Raw genomic sequence first — 19,333 nt, forward strand, 5'->3', positions numbered from 1 at the left:
TGTTAAAGTCCCCTACTACCATTGTATTATTGTTGATGTGTTTCTTTAAAAATTTTGTTGTTAATTGGTTGATATAGTTGGCTGCTCCCATGGTAGGGGCATATATATTTAAAATTCTTAGATCTTGATGGACCCTTTAAATATGATATGGTGTCCTTCCTCATCTCCTATTATAGTCTTTGGCTTAAAATCTAATTTACCTGATAGAAGGATGGCCACTCCAGCTTTTTTTTTTTTTTTTTTTTTTTTGCTGTCCATTAGCATGGTAAATTGTTTTCCACCCCCTCACTTTAAATCTGGACATGTCTTTGGGTCTAAAATGAGTTTCTTGTAGACAGCATATTGATGGGTTTTGGTTTTTTATCCATTCTGATACTCTGTGTCTTTTGATTGGGGCATTTAGCCCATTTACATTCAGGGTAAGTATTGAAAAATATGAATTTAGTGCCATTGTACTGCCTGTAAGGTGACTGTTACTGTATATTGTCTCTGTTCCTTTCTGGTCTACTACTTTTAGGGTCTCTCTGTGCTTAGAGAACCCCTTTCAATATTTCCTGTAGGGCTGATTTGGTGTTTGCAAATTCTTTTAATTTTTGTTTGTCCTGTAGATATTTTATCTCTCCTTCTACTTTTGATGACAGCTTAGCTGCATATAGTATTCTTGGCTGCATATTTTTCTCATTTAGTGCTCTGAATATATCATGCCAGTCTTTCTGACCTGCCAGGTCTCTGTGGATAAGTCTGCTGCCACTCGAATATTTCTGCCATTGTATGTTACAGACCTCTTGTCCCAAGCTGCTTTCAGGATTTTCTTTTAGTGACTTAGTGACTTACAAGTCACTAAGACTTATAAGTTTTACTATTAGATGATGGAATATGGACCTATTTTTATTGATTTTGAGGGGGGTTCTCTGTGTCTCTGGGATTTTGATGCTTTTTCCCTTTGCCATATTAGGGAAATTCTCTCGTATAATTTGCCCCAATATACCTTCTTTCCGCCTCTCTCTTTCTTCTTCTTCTGGAATCCCAATTATTCTAATATTGTTTCCTCTTATGGTATCACTTATCTCTCGAATTCTCCCCTTGTGGTCCAGTAGTTATTTGTCTCTCTTTTGCTCAGCTTCTTTGTTCTTTGTCATTTGGTTTTCTCTATCACTAATTCTCTCCTCTGCCTCATTTATCCTAGCAGTAAGAGCCTCCATTCTGGATTACACCTCATTAATTCCTTTTTTATTTCAGCTTGGTTAGATTTTAGTTCTTTTATTTCTCCAGACAGGTTTTCTTTAATATCCTCCAGCTAGCACCTTAAGAATTGTCATTCTGAACTCTAGATCTGACATATTACCAATTTCTGGATTGATTAAGCCCCTAGCCATTGGTACTGCCTCTTGTTCTTTTATTTTTTTGTGGTGAGTTTTTCTGTCATGTCATTTTATTCAGATAAGAATATATGAATAGGACAATAAAATACTAAAATACTAAAAAATACTAAAAATACTGAAAGTGTGGCAAAGACCCCAGAAAAATGTATGCTAACCAAATCAGGGGAAACCCAAACTGGGGGGAGAAGAAAGGGGATAAAAAGAAATTAAAAAAATATATATATACACACATATATGTAATATCTTATATATATATATTAGTGATATATATATGAGGGGAGAAGAAATAGGGTAAAAAGAAATTTAAAATATATATACATATATATTTTTAAAATTCTTTTTACCCTATTTCTTCTCCCCTCATTTATATAATTTTATGTAGATGTATATATATTATTATGTTTTAAATATATATATATATATATATATATATATATATATATATATATATATATGACTGGTGAGTAGAAAAGAGCCACCCACTTGATCTTGGGTGTATTTTGGTCTCTTAGAAGAAATAATCTCCCAAAATTTTAAAGAAAGAAAAACTTATATATATACAAAAATAAGGGTAAACACAATGAAGGGATGGAATATGACTGTAAAGATGAAAGTTTTTAAAAAATTCTAAAAAAGTAATTGATAAGTGGTTGGTAAAAGAAAGAAAGAAGAAAAAAAGGAGAGGGGAGAGAATGTGCTCAGGCTGGAGACTAGAACAAAGCCCTGTCCTATATTTAGGGTATATTTTGATCTATTACAATAAATTGTATTCCAGAATTTTTAAGAAAAAAAAAAAACCCTATATGTAAACAAAAAATAAGGTTATATATAACGAAGGATAAAATATGCCTATAATAATGAAAGTTTAAAAAGACTTTTTTTTAGAAAGGTATTGTTAAGATAAACTAGTTAAAAATGTTAAATGAAGAAGGAGGAAAAGTGAAAAAATTAGAATAAGAAAAAAAATAAAATTAAAAAAATTTAATTTGACTTGTAAGACTAAAGGATTATGGGGAGAAAGCCATGAATTCCATCCATTGCTTTCCCCTATCTTTGGAATTCTGCTGTTCTCCTTGATCGGTGAGCTTGGTCTTGGCTGGATATTCTTGCTGATATATGTGGGAGGGGCCTGTTGTGGTGATTCTCAAATGTCTTTGCCCGAGGTGGAATTGCATCACCCTTGCCAAGGGCCAGGCTAAGTAATCTGCTCCAGTTTGCTCTTTGGAGTTTTTGTTTCCTGAACACTTTTGGTAGAGTTCTGGAGAACAGGAATGAAAATGGCGGCCTCCCAGTCTTCAACCTGGAGGAGCCAAGAGCTCAGGGCCCAACTCCTAAGTAGCTCTCAGAGAAAAAGCTCAATCCCTCCCATCTCCCGGGTCTCTGGCCACACTCTGTGTCACCTGGCCTTTGACTGAGCATTTCTGTCTCTGATGCACAGCCCCATTTAGAGTCTCCAAACCAAGCAGATTCCTGCCTCCAGAGGAGGAAAGTGAGCTTACCACTTGGATCTGCCACTTGTGGGATCCCTGCTCAAAGAGCAGTGGTCCAACTGTGCTATGGATCATTAACCCTGAGCTGAGAGCTCACTCCTTGACTCTGTTCTGTAGTTGGCTTCCCCACTCTGATACCTGGGAGCTCTGCCACACACAGACACCCCCAATCTTTCAGGGACCCCACGGGTCCTGAGACCACACTGTCCCTGAGAGGGCTCTGCCCCTGCATAACCTCTGGAATGATGTCCCTCAGGGGAGCCGACTTCCAAAAGTTCTGATTTGGTGCTCCACTGCTCTGCCACTTGCCAGGAGCCAGCTTCTCCCCTGTGGTCTATATTCCTGTCACCTTGGATTCACTTCTCCCCACATCCTACCTTTCAGAAAGGGGTTGATTTTCTGTTCCTGGAATTGCTGCTCTTCTTCTCTTCGATCTTATGTTCTTTGTGTTTTTTCTAAATGAGTTTTTATATACTTGATATCCTATAGCTGGAGATCTGTGAATTAGAGCTTCCTGCTTGTAGTGTATTTCTGTATATTTCCCTCTGGTATCTTTTACAGTTTCTGTTTTATCACCACTAATGCCCCATCATTGGGCTCATGCATATTCATAAATGCTACATGTTCTTCTGAATTGCAATCTTACCAGTATAAATTGTCTTTCTTCGTCTAGTTTATTCACTTGGTTTTTTTAGTCTGAATTCTACCTTGTTGAAAGCCCTACTTTCTTTTTGTTTGCTTTTTTTCCCCCCGAATTTTTCTGGTTTTGATTGTCCTTTGTGTCTCACCTGAATTTTTTCAAAGTTATTCTCATCCTTTTTATATTAGTTGACATGACAGATCTGTCTGTGTTTCATTGTATTTTATTTTTGTTTGTGATTTTTAAATTTTTTTTTTACCATGTGTTGTTTTCTTTGCTTTTTATGGGTTTTCTTTGCCTTATAATTTACCTTTATAATTATATTTTAAAATATGGTTAGGCCTGTATTTGCTTAAATAACTGAAATGGCTTCTTCATGTGAAGTTGTGTGATAATGTACCTTCTTAAGCTCATCAATTAATGGGTGATGGAGCCATAATTTATTTCTGTGGAGTTTTTTTTTTTTTTTGTTTCAGTTTGGTTTGAGTTAGCATACTATCTAAAGACTGTCTGGAGATACAGTTTAGTGATTTTGTACATTTTCTCCAATTCCCAATGTTCTTTCTGCACCCCAACTTCATAAATACATGAACCAAATGAATAAAAGAATGACTTGAATAAATGATTGATAAAGATGGGGAAATTTTAGGGAATTGGCTTAACATGATAAGATAAGAAGATGTGTGACATTTCTGAAGTGAAATTTCTTTTTGCTCTTGTTTTATATTTTTCCAATTGTCTTCTTTTCAAAAACATATATGTCAGGAGTATATTAAACATTATTATGCCTTTGATGAATTTTCTAGTTTTTAAAAGACTTTATGACACTCCGGATGGAGAAAACTGGGCTGATGTTTTGTTTTATCCACTTGCCTTCTCTCTTAGATCCTTTGCCTTTTTATGTAGGAAGCCAAAAATTAGCAACAAATCATCCATTTAAAATGAAAGCTTTTCTAGAGATATAATAGTTGCAAATGATAGACCAGAGGGATACTTGTATCTTGTATTGTGCAGAGAGGAAAAAGAAAAAAAGATGCATAGCTTACCTGACAGCCACTTTTAAAAATATCTTTGAATGAATTGATGTAAAATGGAATCTCTGCTACATTTAATTACATGAAGAAAGTTTTCTGAGCTTAACATTTTCTTTTAGAAAATGACCAATTCATCTCATTCAGAATCTTAAGACATTTGTCATTTTACTCAAATATAATTTACAAGGAGAAAAATGTAGGTTTCTCAAGCTGGCAAGAGCCATTGTACTGGAAAGAGACCCAGTTGTTTTAGAATCGGAGCTCCATTTTGTTGATGGAATGCTTCTTGACTTCTCTGGTGTTTGGTTTTCTGATCTATAGGGAGGGGGTAACAATGCCTGTCTTTCAGAAAGAAGGTTGTTTAATAGCACAGTGTATTAGAGTTGCTGATGTACGTAGACAAGAGCAAGAATTTCCTTTGTATAATCCTTGTTAAACTTGAGGACTTCACAGTCCAAAGACCTCTACAGAGTAGCTCAGTTCATTTAAAAGCAAATGAGAATTTTTATTGCACAAGCTGGACTTCGTAGGTCTATCATGAGGGTGGCCTGAAATGAGGACCCAAAAAAAGGTCCTACAGGGTTATAACACTCTCAAGCTGTGGGGCTTTGGTTTATTTTCTGAAGAATGGCATTTTATTCTCTTCCTGACCAGGCTTATGGAGATTTAGGATTCTCAAAGCTTTCTTAAGCAAGTTGCCTCATATAAATGTTCCTATTGGTAAATTTGCTTGCTAATACACGTAATGCTAATAATAGACTCAGCAATGAAATTTAGTTTGCTTTATTAATTTTTCAATATTAAATTTCACTAAAAGATACATTAAAAATTAATTGTCATCTTTATTATGCCAACTCTAATGAAAAGACATACATCATTAGTGATATGCTTATAATATAAAGTATGTAAGAAAATTTATGAGGTAAAAATCAATAACCTCATTTAGTGCATTTATATGTGTTCCTTCAGTGTCAATTATTCCCACAGTTATTAGCATATTCACATTATGGCATAAAACCAATGGATAGCATTTTTTAATATAATAACCTGATCTGGTCTCTTTTAATTTATTTGTGTTTCGTGATATTTTATGTTTTATATGCAAACTCTTAATATTAAAAATAAGTTTGTCATTGAGATTTAACCAGATTTACCCTACGTTTGAATTGAACATTTCTAAAAGGTCAAAATGAGCCCAAAGCCACCCTTTACATTAAAATTGTGTATGTGTAAGTGACTTAAAATTTTAACTTCTATCTAGAGACAAGTGAATCTAAATTTGATAAAATGACCATACCTGGAAAGTCTCTTATTTAAATTTGTATTTGGGAACTAAATATTACCTTATGTCCCCCATAGATCAGAAAGCCTAAAAGACCACTGTACTTTCTACCATGTACTGCTTTTAAAATATTTTTAAATGAAATATAATATTCAAACCACTGGTTGTGCAACAGAAGGAACAAAGACCCTTGGTATTAGATTAGGTTAAAATTGTCAAAGCTTGTAATTCAACAGGCTTATTTCAAGTTTGTATATCTTAGATGTGCATATGTGTGTTTTGCACTTGTGTGTATACATGTATTATATGTAATTTTTTTTCACCACAGTCTTGCATTGAAATGCATTGCCTTTTATAGAGCTTATGTGACAATATCATAATTATTTTTAGTAGAAGACAGTTACACTCAATCTAAAGGTGTGAAAGACAAGTCAATGTAACCATAATGCAGGAGGATAGGAAATATAGGAATAATAGGAATAATAAGTAAATATACTTGCATGCATAGCAACCACCATATTAAGATGCTACCTTCTGAGATAACAGCGGGCAGGACAACCAATGGTTAAAAGAAGGCGAGAAAGTAAAAGCAACATTAGAATCAAAAGAAAATGTTGTCTGAAAATCTTGATTGATGACTTCACTGAACTGGATAGTCAAGGAATTCTAAAGACCTAATATTTATTATAATCATTGCAGAGCAATTTGAAGTGAGGCCAAGGCCCTCCAAACCTTGTGATTTAATTCCATGGTTATAAATAATCCAACAGGAAGCTCACCCACAGAAATGGCCCTCGGAAGTTGTAATGGAATGGAATTATGACCCACTACTTGGCCTCCTGAGCCACAATAAATGTGCTATAAGAATGTCAAATACATGCGATACCTTTTGTGAAAGATCATTTTAGTGGCACAGACTGAAACTTAAAAAGACTTATGTGGAGGTGTAGTCCTATAATTCTGATAAGAAGACAAGGGGTGCAAAATTGACCCAGTTTTGCCACCTCTCCTCCTTTCCCCCAAGTATATTACCATAGCAAGGATATGGACTCTGTATTTTGGATCCTAAACACTTGCATTAAATATCTTGCCCTACCTGTACTTTTCTAAGCTTCCCCTCCCTGCAAAGAATATCAGAAGAGAATTCTGGGTTTACTAAGGTAAAAAAACCCCACAAAATTTTAAGTAGTTAAAATTTCCCCTGAGATATTAAAAAAAATGTTTAAGGTAGATTAAACCTAGACCAAAAATTAAATCAAATTATATTCTGTGTGCTCAATTTTCTGTAGGGAACCAAAAGCCACTGGAGTGTAAAATTCTAATTAATTATATTGAATGCTAATGGATTTTAAATTAAAAATATGTGCTGTTCAACACCACCTCACTCCAGACAGTTTTGCAAGTGGATATTACAATGAAACTGTCCTATAAAATTTGGAATGCATGAAAGGTATAATTGTCACTTCTCCAATTTAATCTGAGGAGAAGAGCTGTCCTTTTCATCAGCAGAGGAATCTTGCAGATCTGAGACTTTGTCAATTCAACCGGAAGGTTTGTTATTCTACACCACATGCAGTGGTGGACTAAATAGTGATACTGTTTTCATAAGCACCAAGTATTGTTATAGCTTTCCTAATTTTACAGTAGTGTTTAAGACTACCTTCTTTCACAGATCTGGAAACTGAGGTACAGCATATTTAAATGCTTCAGATGGCGTAACTAATAATTATTAGTGCTGACACTCAAAAGGAAAGGTTTTCCATTCCACACCACATCCTCAATTAATCACAGCAAGACCACACGGAAAGGACACAACAATGAATCCATGTATTTTATTTTATTTTAAAGACTTTATTTATTTATTTGACAGACAGAGATCATAAGTAGACAGAGAGGCAGGCAGAGAGAGAGAGGAGGAAGCAGGCTCCCTGCTGAGCAGAGAGCCCGATGCAGGGCTCGATTCCAGGACCCTGGGATCATAACCTGAGCTGAAGGCAGAGGCTTTAACCCACTGAGCCACCCAGGTACCTCGAATCCATGGTATTTTAAAACACCAATAAGAAACACTTTACTTAATATCAGCTCATTACTAGTGTTCTCCGTGATGCTGACTCTTCGATATTGTGATGCTCTAAGAAAAGTCATAAGTCGGCATTGCTAGCTCTCATCCATTTGCTTGCTTGTTTGTTCAGTGAGCAACTACTCTGTATCTCAGAAGTTGTTTCTTGTATTAAAGATTTAACAGTGAACATAACAGGTAAAGTCTCTTTTCTATGGAGTGTGGAACCTAGTGTAGGAAGGAAATGTTAAAAAAAAAAAGGAAGAACACTGTGTATCAGGTTGTAATAAGAATTAAAAGGAAAAAGCTAAAGTAGGTATAAGGACGATAAGGTGGTTGCTATGTAGTTAGGAAATATTCACTGAAACAGTCATGAAACAGACACCATCCCATCTTCCTATCTTTGTAAACACTATCCCGAGATCTTCCCCTATTCCTGTTTCTCTTCCTACCGAACTCTTCCATGTTTTCAAAGAAGAAAGCCTCTTGCCTCCTCTCCGCTATATTCTCCCACTTAGGTCAGAGTTGATGTTTCTCCTCATTATTTTCTGCCTGCTACCCCACCATACGATCTAAAATGAAAGCTCCATGAGAATAAAGACTCTGTTTCTTTCAGTGTCATATCCCCAGTGCCTAGAAGACAGCTGGAAAACAGTAGACACTCCACAAATACTAATGAATCATTAATGAATGAATGAGAAGCACTTAACTAAATAGATAGGCATGTAACATCTTTCCCCATTGTGCACTGTCTCTTTTTCATGCCAGTTTTGGCACAGATCTTAAAACAGAGTAGGTGCATGGGGGTACCTGCGTGGCTCAGTCAGTGAAGCGTCCAGCTCTTGATCTCAGCTCAGGTCTTGATCTCAGGGACATGATTTCAAGGCCGTTATTGGGGTCCACACTGGGCATGGAGCTGACTACAAACAAACAAACAAAACACAGTAAGCCGTTAGTAACTAGATTGTTGGGTGAGTGCATTGCTTGAAATTTAGGGTAATTCTATATAGTTTGCATCATGAAGAGCATATACATGCTTCTCCCAAGATGCTATTTTCCCTGGTCCTAGACAAGGTAGCTAAATAAAATCTAACTTTACAGGACTGTATCATTCGAACTACCATGGTTTTAAAAAATTGCATTCTTACGTGGGATTTAAGAAATGAAACAAACAAGCAAAGGGGGATAGAGAGAGAAAGAGAGAGAGGCAAAGCAAGAAACAGGTTCTTTTTTTTTTAAGATTTTATTTTTTTATTTGACACACAGCAAGAGAGCACAAATAGGCAGAGAGACAGGCAGCGAGAGAGAGGGAAGCAGGCTCCCCGCTGAGCAGAGAGCCCGATGCAGGACTCGATCCCAGGACCCTGAGATCATGACCTGAACCGTAGGCAGAGGTTTAACCCACTGAGCCACCCAGGCGCCCAAGAAGCAGATTCTTAATGATAGAAAACAGACTGATGGTCCCCAGAGGGGAGGAGGGTGGGGAATGGGTGAAATAGTTGGTAGGGATTAAGGAGGACACCTGTCATCATGAACTCAGGTGTTGGATCACATGTTGGATCACACTGTACACCTGAAACTAATATTACACACTATGTTAACTAACTGGTATTTAAATAAAAGCTTAAAAATCTGCTTGTGGGGATGCCTGGGTGGCTCAGTTGGTTAAGCAGCTGCCTTCGGCTCAGGTCATGATCCCAGCGTCCTGGGATCGAGTCCCACATTGGGCTCCTTGCTCAGCGGGGAGCCTGCTTCTCCCTCTGCCTCGGCCTGCCACTCTGTCTGCCTGTGCTCGCTCTACCCCCCCCCCCGCCGTCTCTGATAAATAAATAAAATCTTTAAAAAAAAAAATCTGCTTGTGTTTAAAAAGTAGAGATTTTTTTAAGGTAACCCTAATTCTACAGACTCTTAATATGTGTGATTTGATTTATGAAAATTGTATTCACCATCTTTCTATCTCCATGTACCTGTCCATCTGTCTGTCTACTTAGCTACCTGTCTATCCATCATCCCCTATCTCATTGCTTTCTTTTTTTTTTTTTAAGATTTTATTTATTTATTTATTTATTTATTTATTTATTTATTTGAGAGAGAGACCGTGAGAGAGAGCATGAGCGAGGAGAAGGTCAGAGGGAGAAGCAGACTCCCCATGGAGCTGGGAGCCCGATGCGGGACTCCGGGATCATGACCTGAGCCGAAGGCAGTCGTCCAACCAACTGAGCCACCCAGGCATTCCTATCTCATTGCTTTCAAAGCATACATTACAGTTCATTCCTTCCTGCCACCCACCCTGCCTCCTCCCTTCTTTCTTTCTTTTATTCTCCCCCTCCTTCTCCCCCCCTCCCCCCTTTCTTCCTCCCTCCCTCACTTCCTGCCTTATTTCCTTCCTTCTCTCTCTCTTGCCTTCCTTTTTTCTTTCTTTCTTCCTTCCTCCCTCCCTCTCTCTCCTTTCTTCCTTCCCTCCTTCCTTCTTTCCTGCTTAGTCTCCACACCAAACTCATGACCCTGAGCTCAAGAGTCACATGTTCCACCAGCTGAGCCGGCCAAGTGCCCATTTTTGTTGTCATTGTTTTTAATAAACACAGTTTCCTTAGCATATAAATGATTTTTCAGCAAAGTTAATGTTTCTTGGGAATCTCAAAGTAAGGGCTTAGTGTATAGTTTTCCTCTTGCTCTCTGATTTCCAGAAAACAATTCCCAGGGCTAGTTTTGTCTAAAAAACAAACTTTGGTAAATGCTTACTTAACATTGTGATAAAGTGAGAATTCTAGGAAGTCATGTTTTGTTTAGTTAAATATGATGTTTAGAAAAGAAAAAAAGTTGGGTGATGGGTATGTGGAGGTTCATAATGTATTTATACTCATACGCCTGGAATTTGTATAATAGTAAGCTAAAATATTTTTTAAAATGTAGAATGTTGTCATTTCACTTGTTCTTTCATTGAGAATCAGTAGTTTGGGTCATTTCATATTTTTTAGCCAAAAACTCAATTTAGATATTTTCTCAGATCATCTAAACCAGGACCCTGCTGGAAATGAATCTGGAGATGCTCTTCACGTGTCAGGACAGCAATCACAGAAACAAGGCTATGCAAAACAAAGTGAGATAGTGGGTCTCCCATTTGGTAGGATTCTACTGAATATCCTTTAAAAAGGCAGTTTCTGAAACTCAACAAATAAATGAGTAAATATAATAAGCAAATAAACCTCAGGAGCGTGCCAGTTTTTCTGGATTCAGCATTTACCGATGGGCCTGAAACTGAATGAGGCAGTCACACCCGGAGGGAGAGCTCTGCCTCCTTCTTTGGGAGAATGCCTTTCCAAATGCAGCTCCTTGGCAATGAGCGCGGCATGGCTTGGACACAGCGTGCATAGCTAACCCTTTGAGATTTAAGGAACTCCCAGATGCCAGTTGGCTATCGAAGATTACGGGGCCCTCTGCCAACTCACTGCTCCCATGGCAGTCGCGAAAATCTCTTCCTTACTCAACCATGTGTCCAGCCAGCTGGCAGGGGTCTGAGCACTAGGCTGTGAGTGGGTTGCTGGCGACGAACGCCACGTATGCCTCAGGAGTCGCAGATGAGTGCTTGATATGGTGAGCACACAGCTTTCTCAAACATAGTTATTTAGGTCCGATACCAGTATGAACATGCTTGGTATATTTATATAAAATATGAAACGACTAATTTACTTTTGCGATAAACTACTTCACATTTTCCAACTGAACTTTATTTACTAAAATTGTTTTCAATTTTTTTTTCTGCCCAACAATATTAATTTCAACTCTAAGACAGCCAGTGTAATATTAGGATAATAAAAAGAATGACTCCAAAAGGACAAAAGTGATGCAAAACAAGTACTGCTTAAAAAGTACAGTTTGACTGCTTTGTTGAACATATCATGTCTTAATAAAACTCCTACTCACAATGCATTTTTGACCTTGTCTGATGATAAATTTTAAGCATCATGTTTGTGTCTCAATGAACATTCAAATAACTTAAATCCATATCAACTGCTATAAAAATTCTTTTCTTTCTTCAGTAAGAGCTTTAAAAGTGTTAGTGCACTTGGATGCAGGAATCCAGGTTGAGGAATTCAACCCTGGGAAATAATGAGAGAAATGGTCAAAATATTTTTGCCACAGGGGTACCTGGGTGGCTCAGTCTGTTAACTTTCAGACTCTTGCTTTCAGCCCAGGTCCTGATCTCAAGGTCATGAGATCAAGCTCCGCATCGGGCTCCACACTCAGTGGGAATTCTGCTTAAGACTCTTTCTCCCTCTCTCTCTGGTGCTGCCCACCCTGCTCTCCCTGACTCTCTAAAATAAATCAATAAAATCTTTAAAAAACTATTTTATGCCACAGCTTTCTTTATAACTGTGGTTAGCAATTACTTAAATGAATAATAATTGAGAAAATGATTTAATGATAAAGTCATACTTGAAATATTAGACCAGTGTGAACTGTGTGAAATATTAGGTATTCTTTAAACAGTAGAAAATGCATCTCTAGGGACACCTGGGTGGCTCAATCGTTAAGCATCTGCCTTCGGCTCAGGTCACGATCTCAGGGTCCTGGGATCAAGCCCTCATCAGGCTCCCGGCTCAGCGGGAAGTCTCCCTGCTCTCCCTCTCCCCTGGCTTGTATTCCCTCTCTCGCTTTCTCTCTCTCTGTTAAATAAATAAACACAATCTTTAAAAAAAAAAAGGAAAATATATCTCTAGATCATAAATATTTTCTATTAATGGTTCATTATTTTTATATACATCTTGTTTTCCTAGACACTGTGTATAATGCCCCCAATTAGGGTAAATGCATTTATATTTCATTTATAGAGGACACCAAATTTAAACTTGATCTTTTCTATGAATTTGAAATCTTTGACACTTTACATATTATAAATTTGTGCATATTCTATATGAATATATAAAATAATACAGTGTAGACTGAAGAAATACGCATGTAAAATATTATAATTCCAAGTTCATGCTGTCCAATTAAAAAGTTAGGCTCAAACTAAATATTTTAGTTTATTTATTTTATTTAATTTAGAGGAGATGCAATTTAGCTCTTTAGGATGTTAATTCAAAATTGCGCTTTGATTTGTCTTTTTAAATTTTGTGTACCTATATAACAAATGCCTCAAAGAAATAGCTCTTTTTATACAAGAGCCTAAGGGTAATATTTTGGGAATGGTATTGAAGAGACAGGAAGATGCCAACAGCATTCTAAATGCTACTTAGCAACTTAGTTAACAACTTGAGTAGTCTAGATCCTTTTTTCATTAATTTTTCCCCTTTTATGTGTCTCAGGTTTTTTTTTTTTTCTTCCTTTGCCTTTCCTGTCTTCTACAGTAAAATCCTACTGATGCAGTAAGGCTCGTTTCAAAAACCATCCCCTCTTTCAACCCTTGCCAGCAAAAAATAGTTTCCCAGGCAGATCTACTTTTGTGCGACCACTCCTAGGACAATCACTATATATTGCAGTGTGTGTGTCTGTGTGTGTGTGAGAGAGAGAGAGAGAGAGAGAGAGAGACTGTACATGTGCACGCGTGCAAGTTTTCACATGCACTGTTTCAGTTTGGGGGAAAATTGTGAGCCTTGGGCTCAAACTGATCTTGACTCACAGGTACATGCCCTCATAGGTCCATGTCCTTGGCCCCAGGACATTAATTCTTGCTGTCTGTATGGAGACTGAACTGCACAATTCTGCAGTTTGTGTGAGACGAAGCAAGCGAACGTGTTAACAGTGGCTTAACTTCACTGAACTGTAGCAGCAGTTCAACTGGGGTCAGTTTGTTAGTGTTGTTATTATTTTATTATTATTACTATTAGGCTAACATAGTAATATATTATCATTTGATTTTTGTACCCCCCAATGTGCCAATCATACTGTTTGTATTAGGAGTTTCAAAACATTTAAAACTTTAATTGACCTATTTTAATACATAAAGTTGACTGTTTTTTATGTTGTAAGCTGATTTAGCTAGATTTGTTGCTTTCAATAAATGTCAAAGCATTTAGTGAATGATAAATGCATTATTTCTTAATTTGCTTAGCTTTTTCCACCTATTATTAACTTTAACCTTTTAATTTGTATACACATTACATCAGGTAAATAACTCCTTACAGCTACTCTAGTCTGCTTTGTGCTAACTGCTTTTTAATAATCTAATATATGCCTGCATTTAACTAAGCAGCGCTTAGGGACTTCAGTATTAAAAACATTTGATATTTTATTAATAGTATATTTGAGTAGGTTAGGAATAAAGGCTAATCATAATTGTTCTTTTCTTACAATTTGCAACAATTACAAATCCTCACAGGAATATTTAACATTCTTATGTTCGAATACCGATTTTTGAGTTTTCTGTATTATGATCTGTGCCATGAAAATGTAAATTTTATTTTTTTTTCATGGTGTCCATTTCTAAAGTGGTGCTCTTCCTTAAATCATATTTACTTGGTTGTGATGCAATCTCAAAATTGGAGTGCCTAAGGGAACAAACATTCTACATGATTTTTATGATGCCACAGGTCTCATTAAGAAAGAAAAAGCAGAGGGGTGCACATTTTAGAAAATCTAGCTTTTAGATTTGTTTCCAGCTGATGCCACCCTTTCATTCATTAATTCTTTCATTCATTCACTCAACTGCTTTTAAAAAAAAATGTATGTATGTATGTTTGTATTTATTTATTTAAAAGATTTTTTTGTTTGAGAGAGAGAGAGAGAACTGGAGGGCGGGGAGCAGAGGGAATCTTTAAGCAGACTCCCTGCTGAGCGACAAACCCAAGGGCTACATCCTTAATCCAGGAGATTAGGACCTAACCCAAACTGAAGAGCTGGTTGCTTAACAGACTGAAGCACCCAGCCACCCCCCAACTGCTGTTTTAAAAATGCCTACTCTATGTCAGACCCTGGGCTGAATACACATTAGGAGACATAAGAGTGAACACAGATTATGATAGAACGTGTCCTGTGTTCTGTTTTTAATCACTAAGAAATTTATTTTCAAATACAGGGATGGTATATTCATTTTTAAAATGCTTATATTTTGGCTTTGAGATAACACAGCTCACAATTCATTAGGCTTTGTCATTAGAGTAATCAGAAGACCCTACAATTGGCTGATAAGATAACCAAGAGATTTAGGATCAAGCCTCCTATCAAACTTTTTGAAATTTTTTATTCACAAAAATTAACTGTTTAGGAAGGGCAAGACATCTCACAAACTTTGAATTTCCTGATATACTACACTGTATGTACTTTACAGTATATAGGAAACTCAGAAAGCAAAATATATTCACTTTCGTCCCCAGCCTTTACCTTAGACTCAAGAATAAAACCTCCATAAAGTAAGCCCCACAATAAGTGCTGTGTCTACTATCATGTTGAATTAGATTCTGCAATATGGTAAACATCAAATTATTGTAAAATAAAGCTGACTTTTATTTCTGTTGTCCTTAAATGCAGATAAAACAAACATATTTTCTGTGGAAAGAGAAGTAAAGCATTCTTTGTCAAAGGCAATGGATACAGTCCTTAACTAAAAATAGCCTGAATTTTTGAGCTTCAGTCTCTTAATACACTAGGTAGTCAATACGATTAATTACATGAAACTGTTCAAGCTTAATGAGAAGCTGGTATATTTGAAACCAGTTATTAGCTGGTAGCAAAGTTAAGCCACATTTAGCCTATTAATTAACCAGGTAGACTATCCAATTTTCCCCACATAGCTGTCTTCTCTTAAATATATGAAACACATTGCATCTTTAAAAAAAATACCCCGCTATGTACAGTGAATTATAAATTAAATACTTTGCCTATGCTCCGTTCAACTTGACTGCCTTTATTCTGATTTTAGCCTTGTAAAATATGTAACATTTTATGTAGTGATTATACCCTCTATAACCAATTGATTACTCAACAAATATATTCTAATGTCAGACACTGTTTGCAGAAAGCTTATGGTGAAAACCATGTAATTTAAATGGATATTAACCTGATGTCTATATTTGAAAAAACTAATTTTCCACCATTACTGATTACATATCAGTTCAGCCTTAAAATTCTCTTACTTTAATGATCTTCCTACTTAAAAGGCAGATTTAATATCATTTCAGCTTTTCTTACTCCAGCGATGCATCCTTCAGTCAGGCAATTTCCTCATTGCATTTGCTGCAAGGAATCAAGCATGCAAGTCTGCATTCCCCTGTACATGAAATGAGAGAAGCCACGCTGAGATACTCACCTCCACTATCACACATTCGGTTTAAATCTACAGTAATAGACTCATACTCCAAGAAGGCTTGCTGTGTTTGTTTGCAAACTAGTATACAGTACTTACAAGTCTGTGGTTTTATTGACATATTCCTTTCCATTCCCGCGGTTTTTAATTGAAACCCCCACTGCTTTGCCCAGCTTCACCAATGCAGAATATAGGACTTTTACGTGTACTTTCCAGCTCAGACAAGAGGAACTCAGAGGCTCCAGTTCTTAGAACAAAATCCATAGATTAGAGCGTTTCTTTGGTCTGGGAGAATACGACGAGTTGTAGCTTGTATGTTGGGAGTTGAGAGCTGAATTAAATCTGAATTTATGAGAAGTTTCTGTTTCATTTTTTTCAGCATATACAGTTGTCATTCCATGTAGAGTTGGGGTGGGATTTGTGTCCTCAACAGCCTTTTAAAAACATTTCCTCTTGGTAACACTGTGGCAATTATTATGAGCACTGAGGAGCCTATGTTCTGGCTTTATTACAGGATTAAACAGGTGCTTATCTTCATGTGCATCTTTAGTATCACAGAGATGAATATTCAACTGGCAGCGAGTCTCGTAACAAATGGTGGCATTGCTCCTAAGGACTAACTTTGATTAGTCTTTGCTTTCCTCCTTTCTCTTCTCTACTCCTCTCTCCATCTTGGTTTGACCAGTTTTCAAACTATGTTAGAAATGGAATCTTGGGGTTTGCCCCCCTACACACTTCACAAACTTTTTTTTTCTTTCTTTTAAGATTTTATTTATTTGACAGACACTGCGAGAGAGGGAATGTAAACAGGGGGAGTGGGAGAGGGAGAAGCAAGCCTCCAGCTGAGCAGGGAGCCCGAGATGTAGGGCTCCACTAGAATCATGACCTGAGCTGAAGGCAGATGCTTAATGACTGAGCTACCCAGGCGCCCGAATGTGAACTTTTAAAATTTGAATATATAATTGGGAGGGAGACAAACCATAAGTGACTCTTAATTTTTTATTTTTTTATAAACATATATTTTTATCCCCAGGGGTACAGGTCTGTGAATCACCAGGTTTACACACTTCACAGCACTCACCAAATCACATCCATAAGTGACTCTTAATCTCACAAAACAAACTGAGGGTTGCTGGGGGAGGGGGTTTGGGAGAAGGGAGTGGGATTATGGACATTGGGGAGGGTATGTGCTTTGGTGAGTGCTGTGAAGTGTGTAAACCTGGTGATTCACAGACCAGTAACCCTGGGGATAAAAATATATGTTTATAAAAAATAAAAAATTAAAAAAATTTTGAATATATAAAATTATTTTTTCACTAACTGCAGATAGGAAAGGGAAACCAAGAGTACTACCATCCTCCTATATTTCCTTTGCCCAGGTCCCAAACTCATCTTAACATGACCTGCAGAGAGGACAGTTTGGGGCTGTTGTGTTTATGTTGCTATCTCACCAATGATAGAGCGTAAAACATTAGACTATGCCAAGGAAATCCAGCATTACTCCCAGTTTTCCTGGCCAGAAAGTTTATAGTTAAAAGTTAGATATAAGAAAATATATATATTTGGATATAAGAAAATATATATATTTCTTACAAATCCCAATTTAAGTTTTTAGCTGATGTACATTATATGATGAATTGCTTGGGATACGTTAAAAAGTCACTTGCTTTCAAGGATAAAATTAACAGAATAGAGTTAGTAATTTTAACTACTAAAATTTTTCATATTTTATGACAGAAATAAAAGTGAAGAAAATTTTTTTTGGTACAGAGAGAGAGAGGCAGAGAGAGCATGCATGCATACGTGGGAGCAGGGGGAAAGGGTAGAGGGAGGGAATCTTAAGTAAGATCCATGCCCAACTCAATCCCACAACTCTGAGATCATGACCTGAGCTGAAATCAAGAGCCGGATGCTTAACCAACTGAGCCACTCAGGTGCCCCAGAGGTGAAGTGAAGGATGGTTATGGTAATCAATCACTAACTACAATTTGAGATTCATGCTCTATCACATATAAATCCCAGCAATCCTATAATAAGAGATGAGGAAGGACACTATATCATACTCAAAGGGTCTGTCCAACAAGAAGATCTAACAATTTTAAATATCTATGCCCCCAACGTGGGAGCAGCCAACTATATAAACCAATTAATAACAAAATCAAAGAAACACATCAACAATAATACAATAATAGTAGGGGACTTTAACACTCCCCTCACTGAAATGGACAGGTCATCCAAGCAAAAGATCAGCAAGGAAATAAAGGCCTTAAATGACACACTGGACCAGATGGACATCACAGATATATTCAGAATATTTCATCCCAAAGCAACAGAATACACATTCTTCTCTAGTGCACATGGAACATTCTCCAGAATAGATCACATCCTCGGTCCTAAATCAGGACTCAACCGGTATCAAAAGATTGGGATCATTCCCTGCATATTTTCAGACCACAATGCTCTAAAGCTAGAACTCAACCACAAAAGGAAGTTTGGAAAGAACCCAAATACATGGAGACTAAACAGTATCCTTCTAAAGAATGAATGGGTCAACTGGGAAATTAAAGAAGAATTGAAAAAAATCATGGAAACAAATGATAATGAAAATACAACGGTTCAAAATCTGTGGGACACAACAAAGGCAGTCCTGAGAGGAAAATATATAGCGGTACAAGCCTTTCTCAAGAAACAAGAAAGGTCTCAGGTACACAACCTAACCCTACACCTAAAGGAGCTGGAGAAAGAACAAGAAAGAAACCCTAAGCCCAGCAGGAGAAGAGAAATCATAAAGATCAGAGCAGAAATCAATGAAATAGAAACCAAAAAAACAATAGAACAAATCAACGAAACTAGGAGCTGGTTCTTTGAAAGAATTAATAAAATTGATAAACCCCTGGCCCGACTTATCAAAAAGAAAAAAGAAAGGACCCAAATAAATAAAATCATGAATGAAAGAGGAGAGATCACAACTAACACCAAAGAAATACAAACTATTATAAGAACATACTATGAGCAACTCTACGGCAATAAATTTGACAATCTGGAAGAAATGGATGCATTCCTAGAAACATATAAATTACCACAACTGAACCAGGAAGAAATAGAAAGCCTGAACAGACCCATAACCAGTAAGGAGATTGAAACAGTCATTAAAAATCTCCAAACAAACAAAAGCCCAGGGCCAGACGGCTGTCCGGGGGA

Source organism: Mustela nigripes, chromosome 17 (assembly GCF_022355385.1).
Source record: "Mustela nigripes isolate SB6536 chromosome 17, MUSNIG.SB6536, whole genome shotgun sequence".
In the NCBI taxonomy this organism is placed as follows: Eukaryota; Metazoa; Chordata; class Mammalia; order Carnivora; family Mustelidae; genus Mustela; species Mustela nigripes.